Source organism: Arachis stenosperma, chromosome 10 (assembly GCF_014773155.1).
Source record: "Arachis stenosperma cultivar V10309 chromosome 10, arast.V10309.gnm1.PFL2, whole genome shotgun sequence".
Lineage (NCBI taxonomy): Eukaryota > Viridiplantae > Streptophyta > Magnoliopsida > Fabales > Fabaceae > Arachis > Arachis stenosperma.
In genome coordinates this window covers 72,407,123-72,425,164 of record NC_080386.1, presented here as the reverse complement: position 1 = coordinate 72,425,164, position 18,042 = coordinate 72,407,123, and the positions used below count along the sequence as shown (strand labels likewise).

The window sequence follows — 18,042 nt, the reverse complement described above, 5'->3', positions numbered from 1 at the left end:
TTTTTATCTTGTTGTTTATGAGTGTTAAAATTGTTGGCTCTTGAAAGAATGATGAACAAAGAAAAATGTTATTGATAATCTGAAAAATCATGAAATTGATTCTTGAAGCAAGAAAAAGCAATGAAAAAAATGGCGAAAAAAAAAAGAGAGAAAAGAAAAAGAAAAAGCAAGCAGAAAAAGCCAATAGCCCTTTAAACCAAAAGGCAAGGGTAAAAAGTATCCAAGGCTTTGAGCATTAATGGATAGGAGGGCCTAAAGGAATAAAATTCTGGCCTAAGCGGCTAAATCAAGTTGTCCCTAACCACATGCTTGTGGCATGCAGGTCCAAGTGAAAAACTTGAGACTGAGTGGTTAAAGTCGTGATCCAAAGCAAAAGAGTGTGCTTAAGAACTCTGGACGCCTCTAACTGGGGACTTTAGCAAAGCTGAGTCACAATCTAAAAAGGTTCACACAGTTATGTGTCTGTGGCATTTATGTATCCGGTGGTAATACTGGAAAACAAAGTGCTTAGGGTCACAGCCAAGACTCATAAAGTAGCTGTGTTCAAGAATTAACGCACTGAACTAGGAGAATCAATAACACTATCTAAAATTTTGAGTTCCTATAGATGCCAATCATTCTGAATTTCAAAGGAGAAAGTGAGATGCCAAAACTGTTCAGAAGCAAAAAGCTACAAGCCCCGGTCATCTAATTAGGACTAAGTTTCATTAATACTATGGGATTTATTGTATATTCTCTTCTTTTTATCCTATTTTGTTTTCAGTCGCTTGGGGACAAGCAACAATTTAAGTTTGGTGTTGTAATGAGCGGATAATTTATACGCTTTTTGACATTATTTTTAGGTAGTTTTTAGTAGGATCTAGCTACTTTTTGGGATGTTTTTATTAGTTTTAATGAAAAATTCATAATTTTGGACTTTACTATGAGTTTGTGTGTTTTTCTATGATTTCAGGTATTTTCTGGCTGAAATTGAGGAACCTGAGCAAAAATCTTATTCAGATGCTGACAAAGGACTGCTGATGCTGTTGGATTCTGACCTCCCTGCAGTCTAAGTGGATTTTCTGGAGCTAAAGAACTCCAAATGGCGCGCTCTCAATTGAGTTGGAAATTAGACATCTAGGGCTTTCCAGAAATATATAATAGTCCATACCTTGCTCGAGTTTTCACGATGCAAAATGGCGTTCAAACGCCCCTTCTCTGCCCTATCTAAAGTCAAAACGCCAGAACTGGCATAAAAGTTGGAGTTAAACGCCCAAACTGGCACCAAAGCTGGCGTTTAACTCCAAGAGACGTCTCTACACATGTAAATCTCAATGCTCAGTCCAAGCACACACCAAGTGGGCCCATAAGTGGATTTCTGCATCATTTACCTTTTTCTTTAAACCCTAGTAGCTAGTTTCATTATAAATAGGACCTTTTACTATTGTATTTTCATCTTGGAATCTTGGGACCACTGTTCACGTTTTGGGAGGCTGGCCATTCGGCCATGCCTACCCTATTTGCACTTATATATTTTCAACGGTGGAGTTTCTACACACCATAGATTAAGGTGTGGAGCTCTGCTGTACCTCGAGTTTTAATGCAAGTACTACAATTTTCTATTCAATTCAAGCTTATTCTTGTTCTAAGATATTCACTCGCACTTCAACCTGATGAATGTGATGATCCGTGACACTCATCATCATTCTCACCTATGAACGCGTGACTGACAACCACTTCTGTTCTACTTACAATTGAGTGTGTATCTCTTAGCCTCCATTCCGAAAGATCGGAGTCTTCGTGGTATAAGCTAGAATTATTGGTGGCCATTCCTGAGATCCGGAAAGTCTAAACCTTGTCTGTGGTATTTCGAGTAGGATCTGGGAAGGGATTACTGTGACGAGCTTCAAACTCGCGAGTGTTGGGCATAGTGACAGACGCAAAAGGATCACTGGATTCTATTCCAACATGAGCGAGAATCGACAGATGATTAGTCGTGTGGTGACAGCGCATTTGGACCATTTTCACTGAGAGGACGGGAGGTAGCCATTGACAACAGTGATACCTGAATATACTGCTTGCCATAAAAAGGAGTATGAAGGATCAGATGAAGGCAATTGGAGAGCAGAGATTCAAGAGGGATGAAGCATCTCCATACACTTATCTGAAATTCCCACCAATGAATTACATAAGTATCTCTATCTTTAATTTATGTTTTATTTATCAAACTCCATAACCCATTTGAATCTGCCTGACTGAGATTTACAAGGTGACCATAGCATGCTTCAACCGACAATCTCCGTGGGATCGAGCCTTACTCAAGTGTGTGCGAAATTGTGATCACTACTTTTCACAACTCAAATAATCCCTAGTAATGGCCCCAAAGACTTGGTGCTCAATACCATGGCATAAACACAACTTTGCACAACTAACCAGCAAGTGCACTGGGTCGTCCAAGTAATAAACCTTACGCGAGTAAGGGTCGATCCCACGGAGATTGTTGGTATGAAGCAAGCTATGGTCACCTTGTAAATCTTAGTCAGGTAGACTCAAATGGGTATAGATGATGAATAAAACATAAAGATAAAGATAGGGATACTTATGCAATTCATTGGTAAGAACTTCAGATAAGCGAATGGAGATGCTTTGTTCCTTCCGTCTCTCTGCTTTCCTACTGTCTTCATCCAATCCTTCTTACTCCTTTCCATGGCAAGCTTATGCAAGGGTTTCACCGTTGTCAGTAGCTACCTCCCATCCTCTCAGTGGAAATGTTCAACGCACCCTGTCACGGCACGGCTATCCATCTGTCGGTTCTCAATCAGGCCGGAATAGAATCCAATGATTCTTTTGTGTCTGTCACTAACGCCCCGCCCTCAGGAGTTTGAAGCTCGTCACAGTCATTCAATCATTGAATCCTACTCAGAATACCACAGACAAGGTTTAGACCTTCCGGATTCTCTTGAACGCCGCCATCAGTTCTAGCCTATACCACGAAGACTCTGATCTCACGGAATGGCTGGCTCGTTTGTCAGGCGAGCGCTCGGTTGTCAGGCGATCAACCATGCATCGTGTATCAGGAATCCAAGAGATATTCACCCAATCGAAGGTAGAACGGAGGTGGTTGTCAGTCACACGTTCATAGGTGAGAATGATGATGAGTGTCACGGATCATCACATTCATCAAGTTGAAGAACAAGTGATATCTTGGAACAAGAACAAGCGGAATCGAATAGAAGAACAATAGTAATTGCATTAATACTCGAGGTACAGCAGAGCTCCACACCTTAATCTATGGTGTGTAGAAACTCCACCGTTGAAAATACATAAGAACAATAGTGATTATTGGCTTCGGCCCCAAAGAGGGAACCAGAAGAACCAAGATGAAAATACAATAGTAAAAGGTTCTATTTATAGGAAACTAGTAGCTTAAGAATTACAACGATGAGTAAATGACATAAAAATCCACTTCCGGGCCCACTTGGTGTGTGCTTGGGCTGAGCATTGAAGCATTTTCGTGTAGAGACTCTTCTTGGAGTTAAACGCCAGCTTTTATGCCAGTTTGGGCGTTTAACTCCCATTTTGGTGCCAGTTCCGGCGTTTAACGCTAGGAATTCTGAAGGTGACTTTGAACGCCGGTTTGGGCCATCAAATCTTGGGCAAAGTATGGACTATCATATATTGCTGGAAAGCCCAAGATGTCTACTTTCCAACGCCGTTGAGAGCGAGCCAATTGGGCTTCTATAGCTTCAGAAAATCTACTTCGAGTGCAGGGAGGTCAGAATCCAACAGCATCTGCAGTCCTTTTCAGTCTCTGAATCAGATTTTTGCTCAGGTCCCTCAATTTCAGCCAGAAAATACCTGAAATCACAGAAAAACACACAAACTCATAGTAAAGTCCAGAAAAGTGAATTTTAACTAAAAACTAATAAAAATATACTAAAAACTAACTAAATCCTACTAGAAACATACTAAAAACAATGCCAAAAAGCGTACAAATTATCCGCTCATCACAAACACCAAACTTAAATTGTTGCTTGTCCTCAAGCAACTGAAAATCAAATAAGATAAAAAGAAGAGAATATGCAATGAATTTCAAAAACATCTATGAAGATCAGTATTAATTAGATGAGCGGGGCTTTTAGCTTTTTGCCTCTGAACAGTTTTGGCATCTCACTCTATCCTTTGAAATTCAGAATGATTGGCTTCTTTAGGAACTCAGAGTCTAGATAGTGTTATTGATTCTCCTAGTTAAGTATGATGATTCTTGAACACAGCTACTTTATGAGTCTTGGCCGTGGCCCAGAGCACTCTGTCATCCAGTATTACCACCGGATACATACATGCCACAGACACATAACTGGGTGAACCTTTTCAGATTGTGACTCAGCTTTGCTAGAGTCCCCAATTAGAGGTGTCCAGGGTTCTTAAGCACACTCTTTTTGCCTTGGATCACAACTTTATTTCTTTCTTTTTCTTTCCTTTTCTCTTTCTTTTTTTTTCGAATTTCTCCTTTTTTTTTTGTATTCACTGCTTTTTCTTGCTTCAAGAATCATTTTTATGATTTTTCAGATCCTCAGTAACATGTCTCCTTTTTCATCATTCTTTCAAGAGCCAATATTCATGAACCACAAATTCAAAAGACATATGTACTGTTCAAGCATACATTCAGAAAACAAAAGTGTTGCCACCACATCAAAATAATTAATCTGTTATAAAATTCAAAATTCATGCAATTCTTCTCTTTTTCAATTAAGAACATTGTTTATTTAAGAAAGGTGATGGATTCATAGGACATTCATAACTTTAAGGCATAGACACTAAGACACTAATGATCATAAGACACAAATATGGATAAACATAAGCATGAAAATTCGAAAAACAAGAAAATAAAGAACAAGGAGATTAAAGAGCGGGTCCACCTCAGTGATGGCGGCTTGTTCTTCCTCTTGAAGATCTTGTGGAGTGCTTGAGCTCCTCAATGTCTCTTCCTTGCTTTTGTTGCTCCTCTCTCATGATTCTTTGATCTTCTCTAATTTCATGGAGGAGGATGGAATGTTCTTGGTGCTCCACCCTTAGCTGTCCCATGTTGGAACTCAATTCTCCTAGGGAGATGTTAATTTGCTCCCAATAGTCTTGTGGAGGAAAGTGCATCCCTTGAGGCATCTCAGGGATCTCATGATGAGAGGGGTCTCTTGTTTGCTCCATCCTTTTCTTAGTGATGGGCTTGTCCTCATCAATGAGGATGTCTCCTTCTATGTCAACTCCTACTGAATAACAGAGGTGACAAATGAGATGAGGAAAGGCTAACCTTGCTAAGGTAGAGGACTTGTCCGCCACCTTATAGAGTTCTTGGGCTATAACCTCATGAACTTCTACTTCTTCTCCAATCATGATGCTATGGATCATGATGGCCCGGTCTAGAGTAACTTCAGACCGGTTGCTAGTGGGAATGATTGAGCGTTGGATAAACTCCAACCATCCTCTAGCCACGGGCTTGAGGTCATGCCTTCTTAATTGAACCGGCTTCCCTCTTGAATCTCTCTTCCATTGGGCGCCCTCTTCACAAATGTCAGTGAGGACTTGGTCCAACCTTTGATCAAAGTTGACCCTTCTTGTGTAAGGATGTTCATCTCCTTGTATCATGGGCAAGTTGAATGCTAACCTCACATTTTCCGGACTAAAATCTAAGTATTTCCCCCGAACCATTGTAAGCCAATTCTTTGGGTTCGGGTTCACACTTTGATCATGGCTCTTGGTGATCCATGCATTGGCATAGAACTCTTGAACCATTAAGATTCCGACTTGTTGAATGGGGTTGGTGAGAACTTCCCAACCTCTTCTTCGAATCTCATGTCGGATCTCCGGATATTCACTCTTTTTGAGTTTGAAAGGGACCTCGGGGATCACCTTCTTCAAGGCCACAACTTCATAGAAGTGGTCTTGATGCACCCTTGAGATGAATCTCTCCATCTCCCATGACTCGGAGGTGGAAGCTTTTGCCTTCCCTTTCCTCTTTCTAGAGGTTTCTCCGGCCTTGGATGCCATAAATGGTTATGGAAAAACAAAAAGCAATGCTTTTACCACACCAAACTTAAAAGGTTTGCTCGTCCTCGAGCAAAAGAAGAAAGAAGAGAGTAGAAGAAGAAGAAATGGAGGAGAGGGAGATGGCTTTGTGGTTCGGCCAGAAGGGGAAGAAGTAGTGTTTAGGGTGTGTGAAAATGAAGGAGTGAAGATGGGTTTAGAGAGGGGTAGGGTTCGGCCATTATGGGTGGGTTTGGGAGGGAAAGTGGTTTGAATTTGAGTGGTGAGGTAGGTGGGGTTTTATGAAGGATGGATGTGAGTGGTGAAGAGAAAGATGGGATTTGATGGGTGAAGGGTTTTTGGGGAAGAAGAAAGAGGGTGGTGGGGTTGGTGGGGATCCTGTGGGGTCCACAGATCCTGAGGTGTCAAGGAAAAGTCATCCCTGCACCAAATGGTATGCAAAAATGCGTTTTGGGCCAATTCTGGCGTTAAACGCTGGGCTGGTGCCCATTTATGGCGTTTAACGCCAAGTACTTGCCCATATCTGGCGTTTAACGCCAGTCTGGTGCCCCTTTCTGGCGTTAAACGCCCAGAATGGTGCCAGACTGGGCGTTAAACGCCCATCTGCTAGCCTTACTGGCGTTTAAACGCCAGTAGGTTCTTCCTCCAGGGTGTGCTGTTTTTCTTCCTGTTTTTCATTCTGTTTTTGCTTTTTCAATTGATTTTGTGATTTCTCATGATCATCAACCTACAGAAAACATAAAATAACAAAGGAAAATAGATAAAATATAACATTGGGTTGCCTCCCAACAAGCGCTTTTTTTTAATGTCAGTAGCTTGACAGAGGGCTCTCATGGAGCCTCACAAATGCTCAGAGCAATGTTGGAACCTCCCAACACCAAACTTAGAGTTTGAATGTGGGGGTTCAACACCAAACTTAGAGTTTGGTTGTGGCCTCCCAACACCAAACTTAGAGTTTGACTGTGGGGGCTCTGTTTGTCTCTGCTTTGAGAGAAGCTCTTCATGCTTCCTCTCCATGGTGACAGAGGGATATCCTTGAGCCTTAAACACAAAGGATTCCCCATTCACTTGAATGATCAGTTCACCTCTATCAGCATCAATCACAGCCTTTGCTGTGGCTAGGAAGGGTCTGCCAAGGATGATGGATTCATCCATGCACTTCCCAGTCTCTAGGACTATAAAATCAGTAGGGATGTAATGGTCTTCAACTTTTACCAAAACATTCTCTACAAGTCCATAGGCTTGTTTCTTTGAATTGTCTGCCATCTCTAGTGAGATTCTTGCAGCTTGTACCTCAAAGATCCCTAGCTTCTCCATTACAGAGAGAGGCATGAGGTTTACACTTGACCCTAAGTCACACAGAGCCTTCTTGAAGGTCATGGTGCTTATGGTACAAGGTATTGAAAACTTCCCAGGGTCTTGTCTCTTTTGAGGTAATTTCTGCCTAGACAAGTCATCCAGTTCTTTGGTGAGCAAAGGAGGTTTGTTCTCCCAAGTCTCATTTCCAAATAACTTGTCATTTAGCTTCATGATTGCTCCAAGGTATTTATCAACTTGCTCTTCAGTGACATACTCATCCTCTTCAGAGGAAGAATACTCATCAGAGCTCATGAAAGGCAGAAGTAAGTCCAATGAAATCTCTATGGTCTCATTTTGAGCCTCAGATTCCCATGGTTCCTCATTGGGGAACTCAGTGGAGGTCAGTGCACGCCCATTGAGGTCTTCCTCAGTGGTGTTCACTTCCTCTCCTTCCTCTCTAAATTCGGCCATGTTGATGGCCATGCACTCTCCTTTTGAATTTTCTTCTGTATTGCTTGGAAGAGTACTAGGAGGGAGTTCAGTAACTTTCTTGCTCAGCTGACCCACTTGTGCCTCCAAGTTTCTAATGGAGGATCTTGTTTCAGTCATGAAACTTTGAGTGGTTTTGATTAGATCAGAGACCATGGTTGCTAAGTCAGAGTGGTTCTGCTTAGAATTCTCTGTCTGTTGCTGAGAAGATGATGGAAAAGGCTTGCCATTGCTAAACCTGTTTCTTCCACCATTATTGTTGTTGAAACCTTGTTGAGGTCTCTGTTGATCCTTCCATGAGAGATTTGGATGATTTCTCCATGAAGAATTATAGGTGTTTCCATAGGGTTCTCCCATGTAATTCACCTCTTCCATTGAAGGGTTCTCAGGATCATAAGCTTCTTCTTCAGATGAAGCATCCTTAGTACTGCTTGGTGCATTTTGCATTCCAGACAGACTTTGAGAAATCAAATTGACTTACTGAGTCAATATTTTGTTCTGAGCTAGTATGGCATTCAGAGTATCAATCTCAAGAACTCCTTTCTTCTGGTTAGTCCCATTGTTCACAGGATTCCTTTCATAAGTGTACATGAATTGGTTATTTGCAACCATTTCAATTAGTTCTTGAGCTTCTGCAGGTGTCTTCTTCAGATGAAGAGATCCTCCAGCAGAGCTATCCAAAGACATCTTGGATAGTTCAGACAGACCATCATAGAAAATACCTATGATGCTCCATTCAGAAAGCATGTCAGAAGGACATTTTCTGATCAATTGTTTGTATCTTTCCCAAGCTTCATAGAGGGATTCACCTTCCTTCTGTCTGAAGGTTTGGACTTCCACTCTAAGCTTACTCAATTTTTGAGGTGGAAAGAACTTTGCCAAGAAGGCATTGACTAGCTTTTCCCAAGAGTTCAGGCTGTCTTTAGGTTGTAAGTCCAACCATATTCTAGCTCTGTCTCTTACAGCAAAAGGGAATAGCATAAGTCTGTAGACCTCAGGGTCAACCCCATTAGTCTTGACAGTGTCACAGATTTGCAAGAATTCAGCTAAGAACTGATGAGGATCTTCCAATGGATGTCCATGGAACTTGCAATTCTGTTGCATTAAAGAAACTAATTGAGGCTTAAGCTCAAAGTTGTTTGCTCCAATGGCAGGGATAGAGATGCTTCTCCCATAGAAGTCGGGAGTAGGTGCAGTAAAGTCACCCAGCACCTTCCTTGCATTGTTTGCATTGTTGTTGTTTTCGGCTGCCATGTCTTCTTCTTTGAAGATTTCTGTTAGGTCCTCTACAGAGAGTTGTGCCTTAGCTTCTCTTAGCTTTCACTTCAAGGTCCTTTCAGGTTCAGGGTCAGCTTCAACAAGAATGCCTTTGTCTTTGTTCCTGCTCATATGAAAGAGAAGAGAACAAGAAAATGTGGAATCCTCTATGTCACAGTATAGAGATTCCTTGAGGTGTCAGAGAAGAAGAAAATTAGAAGGAAGAGGTAGAAGAATTCGAACTTAATCAGATAGAGTTCGAATTGTGCATTGAGAAGGAGTGGTACTCCATAAATAGAAGGATGTGAGAAGAGGGGAAGAAAGTTTCGAAAATTAAGTGAAAGATTTTGAAAATATTTTGAAACACTTTAATTAATTTTCGAAAACCAAGAGTGGGAAAGAAATCAAGTAATTTTTGAAAAAGATTTTGAAATTAGAAATCAAAAAGATATGATTGAAAACTATTTTTGAAAAAGATGTGATTAAAAAGATATGATTGAAAAGATATGATTCGAAAAACAATTTAAAAAGATTTGATTTAAAAAATTAATGACTTGCCTAACAAGAAAAGATATGATTCAAACATTAAACCTCTCTCAGCAGAAAAGGCAACATACTTGAAATGTTCAATCAAATCATTAATTGTTAGCAAATATCTTTGAAAAAGGAAAGAAATTGATTTTGAAAAAGATTTGATTGAAAAGATATGATTTGAAAAAGATTTGATTTTGAAAAATTTTGAAAACTTGAAAAAAAATTTGCATTAAAAACAGAATCTTCCCTCTTGTGCCATCCTGGCGTTAAACGCCCAGAATGGTGCACATTCTGGCGTTTAACGCCCAATGCACTACCTTTTTGGGCGTTAAACGCCCAACCAAGCACCCTGGCTGGCGTTTAAACGCCAGTCTATCCTTCTTCACTGGGCGTTTTGAACGCCCAGCTTTTTCTGTGTAATTCCTCTGCTGTATGTTCTGAATCTTCAGTTCCCCGTACTATTGACTTGAAAATAGAACCAAGATCAAATAAACAATGCATGCAAGACACCAAACTTAAAATTAGACACTAGACTCAAACAAGAAACATAAAATATTTTTGGTTTTTATGATTTTGTAATTTTTTTGGTTTTTTTTTTTCGAAAATTAAGTGGAAAAAGAAAATAAAGGTATCAAAATTCTTAATGAGAATTCCAGGAATCATGCAATGTTAGTCTAAAGCTTCAGTCTAAAGGAATTAGACATGGATAGCCAAGCTTCAGCAGGACATTGCATTCAAGAGCTAAATTGATGAGAATCAATCAGCTTTGGTGATGATAAGAACATCACCTTGAAACACTAGAATTCATTCTTAAGAACTCTGAAAAATACCTAATCTAAGCAACAAGATGAACCGTCAGTTGTCCATACACGAAACAATCCCCGGCAACGGCGCCAAAAACTTGGTGTGCGAAATTGTGATCACTACTTTTCACAACTCAAATAAACCCTAGTAATGGCCCCAAAGTCTTGGTGCTCAATACCATGGCATAAACACAACTTTGCACAACTAACCAGCAAGTGCACTGGGTCGTCCAAGTAATAAACCTTACGCGAGTAAGGGTCGATCCCACGGAGATTGTTGGTATGAAGCAAGCTATGGTCACCTTGTAAATCTTAGTCAGGCAGACTCAAATGGGTATAGATGATGAATAAAACATAAAGATAAAGATAGGGATACTTATGCAATTCATTGGTAAGAACTTCAGATAAGCGAATGGAGATGCTTTGTCCCTTCCGTCTCTCTGCTTTTCTACTGTCTTCATCCAATCCTTCTTACTCCTTTCCATGGCAAGCTTATGCAAGGGTTTCACCGTTGTCAGTGGCTACCTCCCATCCTCTCAGTGGAAATGTTCAACGAACCCTGTCACGGCACGGCTATCCATCTGTCGGTTCTCAATCAGGCCGGAATAGAATCCAATGATTCTTTTGCGTCTGTCACTAATGCCCCGCCCTCAGGAGTTTGAAGCTCGTCACAGTCATTCAATCATTGAATCCTACTCAGAATACCATAGACAAGGTTTAGACCTTCCGGATTCTCTTGAACGCCGCCATCAGTTCTAGCCTATACCACGAAGACTCTGATCTCACGGAATGGCTGGCTCGTTTGTCAGGCGAGCGCTCGGTTGTCAGGCGATCAACCATGCATCGTGTATCAGGAATCCAAGAGATATTCACCCAATCGAAGGTAGAACGGAGGTGGTTGTCAGTCACACGTTCATAGGTGAGAATGATGATGAGTGTCACGGATCATCACATTCATCAAGTTGAAGAACAAGTGATATCTTGGAACAAGAACAAGCGGAATCGAATAGAAGAACAATAATAATTGCATTAATACTCGAGGTACAGCAGAGCTCCACACCTTAATCTATGGTGTGTAGAACCTCCACCGTTGAAAATACATAAGAACAATAGTGATTATTGGCTTCGGCCCCAAAGAGTGAACCAGAAGAACCAAGATGAAAATACAATAGTAAAAGGTTCTATTTATAGGAAACTAGTAGCTTAAGAATTACAACGATGAGTAAATGACATAAAAATCCACTTCCGGGCCGACTTGGTGTGTGCTTGGGCTGAGCATTGAAGCATTTTCGTGTAGAGACTCTTCTTGGAGTTAAACGCCAGCTTTTATGCCAGTTTGGGCGTTTAACTCCCATTTTGGTGCCAGTTCCGGCGTTTAACGCTGGGAATTCTGAAGGTGACTTTGAACGCCGGTTTGGGCCATCAAATCTTGGGCAAAGTATGGACTATTATATATTGCTGGAAAGCCCAAGATGTCTACTTTCCAACGCCGTTGAGAGCGCGCCAATTGGGCTTCTGTAGCTCCAGAAAATCTACTTCGAGTGCAGGGAGGTCAGAATCCAACAGCATCTGCAGTCCTTTTCAGTCTCTGAATCAGATTTTTGCTCAGGTCCCTCAATTTCAGCCAGAAAATACCTGAAATCACAGAAAAACACACAAACTCATAGTAAAGTCTAGAAAAGTGAATTTTAACTAAAAACTAATAAAAATATACTAAAAACTAACTAAATCCTACTAGAAACATACTAAAAACAATGCCAAAAAGCGTACAAATTATCCGCTCATCACTCACGTAAGGTATTACTTGGACGACCCAGTGCACTTGCTGGTTAGTTGTGCGAAGTTGTGACAAAGTGTGATTCACATTTGAGAGTTCCAAGTCTTTGGCACCATTGTTGATGATCACAATTTTGTGCACCAAGCACAATTAAAGGATAATTTACAAAATCATGTTATTTCATTGGATAAGTGTGAGAAATGGTTGACAAAATACTCTAAATTCAACACAAGATAAACCCTAAAAATGGTGTTTATCACAGGCTATTTGCCATATTACTTTGGCTTCAATGGAAGAACTTGATATCTGCCTCTTAAAAAATCAACAACAAAAAGAGAGCTATAATCACTTTGTTTACAATCGAAGCTTTTACATCACAAAATCTATCTTCGATTGGTGGACTGCTTACTATTCGAAGTACAGTCGCACCCTGGAAGAGATCAAGCATTCTGTTGTCGAAGCGGTCCCTGCTGCTGAGGGTTCTCCAAAGAAAACTCAAAAAAGAAAACTTAAGCTACAGCTTCTTCACGCCAACCACTAAGGATGAGTCGACGGACACCTTCAAAGACTTCAAGGAAGGTAACTATATTCATACACTCATTCTTTAACTGAGATTCTTCAATAATCATATTCACTTGCAACTCTTTTAATTTCAATCTTTCTTTAGTTATAGTTGCAACTGTCGAGTGAAAGTTCTGATGAAAGTGAGCCATCTGTTCAGAATATCCTTGTTGTATCCTCACAATCAGAGGATGCAATTGATTCAGATTCGGGCTCTCTATTAGTTTGAAGAACAAGACCCATTCCGATAACATTATATCATTTTCACATATATTTTAATTTAGTCAAAATAAATCTCAACTTATTGTACCTTGATTTTTAGCTCGTTACTGCTGCTCAATCAATCAACTCATCTCTGGCACTTGATCAGCCACATCAACAACAACAACAAGACTTAGGACAAACCACATCTCACTCATCAATCCAAGCCACAGAGTCTATTCAGCCTCTCCAAGTCGCGTTTCCAATTCTAACTGGGACACAGGTAGTTGACTTAACAAAAGAGCACACCCATCACTCTCCAACACAAACTTTGATCATTGGACATGTCTCTCCAACCAACCAGGCTGCACCTTCTACTGAATTTCAAGTGGCCTCTGATTCTGACTCTCCCTCTCAGGTCGTTGAGACTACTGTTCCAGATTCGGATTCTCCATCTAGAGTTCTGAAAACCCTTCCTTCTCCAATCCTCCATCTAGAGTTCTGGAATGACTGGTGTTGTGACTAGCTTAGCTTTCAGAGTCTCAAAGGCCTACAAACACTCTGTGTCAAAGACAAATGGTGTGTCAGCGGCTAGCAGATTGCTCAGAGGTTTTGCAATTTTCGAAAAATCCTTTATAAACCTCCTATAGAATCCTGCATGTCCTAGAAAGCTTTTGATTGTCTTAACATTGGCAGGTGGTGGTAATTTTTCAATTACCTCTACCTTAGCTTGATCCACCTCTATTTCCTTGTTCGAAATTTTGTGCCCAAGGACAATTCCTTCAGTCACCATAAAGTGACATTTTTCCCAATTTAAAACCAGGTTAGTCTCTTGGCACCTTTTCAGAACAAGTGCTAGATGGTCAAGACAAGAGCTGAATGAGTCTCCAAATACTGAGAAGTCATCCATGAAGACTTCCAGAAATTTTTCTACCATATCAGAGAAGATAGAGAGCATACATCTCTGGAAGGTTACAGGTGCATTGCACAGTCCAAATGGCATCTTTCTGTAGGCGAATACTCCAGATGGCAATGTGAATGCTATTTTCTCTTGGTCCTAGGGATCTACTGCAATTTGGTTGTAGCCTGAATAGCCATCCAAAAAGTAGTAGTAATCATCACCTGTTAGTCTCTCTAGCATCTAGTCTATGAATAGTAAAGGAAAATGATCCTTTCTGGTGGCTGTATTGAGCCTTCTGTAGTCAATACACATACACCACCCTATAACTGTCATTGTAGGAACCAGTTCATTCTTTTCATTATGAACCACTGTCATGCCTCCCTTCTTGGGAAAAACTTGGACAGGGCTCACCCAGGGGCTATCAGAAATATGATAAATAATCCCAGCCTCTAGTAACTTAGTGACCTCTTTCTGCACCACTTCCTTTATGGCTGGATTTAGCCGCCTCTGTGGTTGAACCATTGGCTTAGCATCATCCTCCAATAGGATCTTGTGCATGCTTTTGGTTAGGCTAATGCCCTTAATATCACTTATGGACCACCCAAGAGTTGTCTTGTGTGTCCTTAGCACTTGAATTAATGCTTTCTCTTCCTGTGGCTCTAAAGCAGAGCTTATGATCACGGGAAAAGTGTCATCCTCTCCTAGAAATGCATATTTCAGGGATGATGGTAGTGGTTTGAGCTTGGGTTTAGGAGGCTTCACCTCTTCCTAAGGAGTTTTCAGAGGTTCTTTTGTTTTCTCTAGTTCCTCCAAATCAGGTTGAACATCTTTAAAAATATCCTCTAGCTCTAATTCGAGACTCTCAGTCATATTGACCTCTTCCACCAGAGAGTCAATAATATCAATGCTCATGCAATCGTCTGGGGTGTCTGAATGCTGCATAGCTTTGACAACATTCAACTTAAACTCATCCTCATTGACTCTCAGGGTCACCTCCCCTTTTTGGACATCAATGAGGGTTCGTCCAGTTGCTAGGAAAGGTCTTCCTAAAATGAGAGTTGCACTCTTGTGCTCCTCCATTTTTAGCACCACAAAGTCAGTAGGAAAGGCAAATGGCCCAACCTTGACAATCATGTCCTCAATTATGCCTGATAGAATTTTAGTGGAGCCATCAGCAAGTTGGAGGCATATCCGGGTTGTTTTGACTTCTTCAGTCAAACCAAGCTTTCTGATAGTGGATGCAGGTATCAGGTTGATACTTGCCCCAGGATCACATAGAGCTGTCTTGGTACAAGCATCCTCTAATGTGCATGGTATCATAAAGCTTCTAGGATCTTTAAGCTTCTCTGGTAAGTTTTTCAGAATGACTGCACTGCATTCTTCAGTGAGAAAAACTTTTTCAATTTCTCTCCAATCCTTCTTATGATTTAAGATCTCTTTCATGAACTTAGCATAAGAGGGTATTTGCTCAAGTGCCTCTTGATGAGCGGATAATTTATACGCTTTTTGGCATTGTTTTTAGATAGTTTTTAGTAAGATTGAGCTACTTTTAGGGATGTTTTTCATTAGTTTTTATGTTAAATTCACATTTCTGGACTTTACTATGAGTTTGTGTGTTTTTCTGTGATTTCAGGTAATTTCTGGCTGAAATTGAGGGATTTGAGCAAAACTCTGAAAAAGGCTGACAAAAGGACTGCTGATGCTGTTGGAATCTGACCTCCCTGCACTCGAAATGAATTTTCTGGAGCTACAGAACTCCAATTGGTGCGCTCTCAACGGCGTTGGAAAGTAGACATCCAGAGCTTTCCAGCAATATATAATAGTCCATACTTTATTCGAAGAATGACGACGTAACTTGGCGTTGAACGCCAAGTACATGCTGCTGTCTGGAGTTAAACGCCAGAAAAACGTCATGATCCGGAGTTGAACGCCCAAAACACGTCATAACTCGGAGTTCAACTCCAAGAGAAGCCTCAGCTCGTGGATAGATCAAGCTCAGCCCAAACATACACCAAGTGGGCCCCGGAAGTGGATTTATGCATCAATTACTTACTCATGTAAACCCTAGGAGCTAGTTTATTATAAATAGGATGATTTACTATCATATTATCATCCTGGATTGTATTTTGAATCTAGTGATCACGTTTTGGGGGCTGGCCTCTCGGCCATGCCTGAACCTTTTACTTATGTATTTTCAACGGTGGAGTTTCTGCACACCATAGATTAAGGGTGTGGAGCTCTGCTGTACCTCAAGTATTAATGAAGTTCTATTTTCTTTTATTCAAATCTCTCTTATTCTTATTCCAAGATATTCATTCGCACCCAAGAACATGATGAATGTGATGATTAGATAACCCTCATTATCATTCTCACTTATGAACGCACGTGATTGACAACCACTTCCGTTCTACATGCAACAGAGCTTGAATGTGTATCTCTTAGATTCCCCAACAGAATCTTCGTGGTATAAGCTAGATAGATGGCGGCATTTATGAGGATCCGGAAAGTCTCACCTTGTCTGTGGTATTCCGAGTAGGATCCTGGGAATCCGGAAAGTCTAACCTTGTCTGTGGTATTCCGAGTAGGATTCCGGTAATGAATGACTGTGACGTGCTTCAAACTTTCAAGTGCTGGGCGTGATGACAAACGCAAAAGAATCAAGGGATTCTATTCCAGTAGGCGCAGGAACCAACCAGTGATTAGCCGTGCTGTGACAGAGTGCGTGAGCGTAGTTTTCACTGCGAGGATGGGATGTAGCCATCAACCATGGGTGATGCCTCCAGACGATTAGCCATGCGAGTGACAGCCGCAGAGGACCATTTTCCCGAGAGGATTGAAAGTAGCCACCGTTGATGGTGAACCCCTATACACAGCTTGCCATGGAAAGGAGTAAGAAGGATTGAGTTGAAGCAGGAGAATAGCAGGCGTCCTTGAGCCATACAGCATCTTCATATACTTAACTGAAATTCCTACCAATAAATCTACATAAGTATTCTATCCCTTTTATTATTTCTTCTTTTTATAAAATTTTCGAAATCATAAACAATATTTAATCTGCCTAACTGAGATTTACAAGGTAACTATAGCTTGCTTCATACCAACAATCTCTGTGGGATCGACCCTTACTCACGTAAGGTTTATTACTTGGACGACCCAGTACACTTGCTGGTTAGTTGAACGGAGTTGTGAATTCAACAAGAGACACAATAGTTTTTGTGTACATACCAAAGAGCCAAATTCAAGCATGATCACAATTTCGTCCACCAAGTTTTTGGCGCCGTTGCCGGGGATTGTTCGAGTATGGACAACTGACGGTTCATCTTGTTGCTCAGATTAGGTAATTTTCTTTTCAAAAATCTTTTTCAAAATTTTTCTTTTATTTTTCGTTTTTCCTAACATTATTTTCGAAAAAAATTAATAAAAATAAAAAAAAAATTAGAAAATCATAAAAACTAAAAATATTTTTGTGTTCTTGTTTGAGTCTTGAGTCAATTTTTAAGTTTGGTGTCAATTGCATGCTTTAAAAATTTTTCTTGCATTTTTCGAAAATTTCATGCATTCATAAGTGTTCTTCATGATCTTCAAGTTGTTCTTGATAAGTCTTCTTGTTTGATCTTGATGTTTTCTTGTTTTGTGTCTTTTCTTGTTTTTCATGTGCACTTTTGCATTCATATTTTTCATGCATTAAAAATTTCTAAGTTTGGTGTCCTGCATGTTTTCTTTGCATTAAAAATTTTTCAAATTTATGTTCTTGATGTTCATCATGATATTCAAAGTGTTCTTGGTGTTCATCTTGACATTCATAGCATTCTTGCATGCACTCACGATTTTGATCTAAAAATTTCATGCATTAAGTATTTTTGTTGTTTTTCTCTCTCATAATTAAAAATTCAAAAATCAAAAAAATATCTTTTCCTTATTTTCCTCCAAAATTTCGAAATTTTGGGATTGACTTGGTCAAAAATTTTCAAAATTAGTTGTTTCTTACAAGTCAAGTCAAAATTTCAATTTTAAAAATCTTATCTTTTCAAAATCTTTTTCAAAAATCATATCTTTTTCATTCTTTTCTTTTTTCGAAAATTTTAAAAAAATTATTTTCAAAATCTTTTTATTATCTTTACATCATATTTTCGAAAATTCACTAATAATTAATGTGATTGGTTCAAAAATTTGAAGTTTGTTACTTTATTGTTAAGAAA

At 40.0% G+C, this 18,042-nt stretch overlaps 1 non-coding gene across 1 annotated transcript; it reads left to right on the top strand.

Annotated features, from left to right (window-relative positions):
* The first annotated feature begins 8,550 nt into the window (after window positions 1–8,550).
* On the top strand, window positions 8,551–8,658 carry LOC130959716 (small nucleolar RNA R71). Its single transcript, XR_009078784.1, has one exon. It is a non-coding gene; the product is annotated as a small nucleolar RNA R71 (small nucleolar RNA).
* The last annotated feature ends 9,384 nt before the right edge of the window (window positions 8,659–18,042 follow it).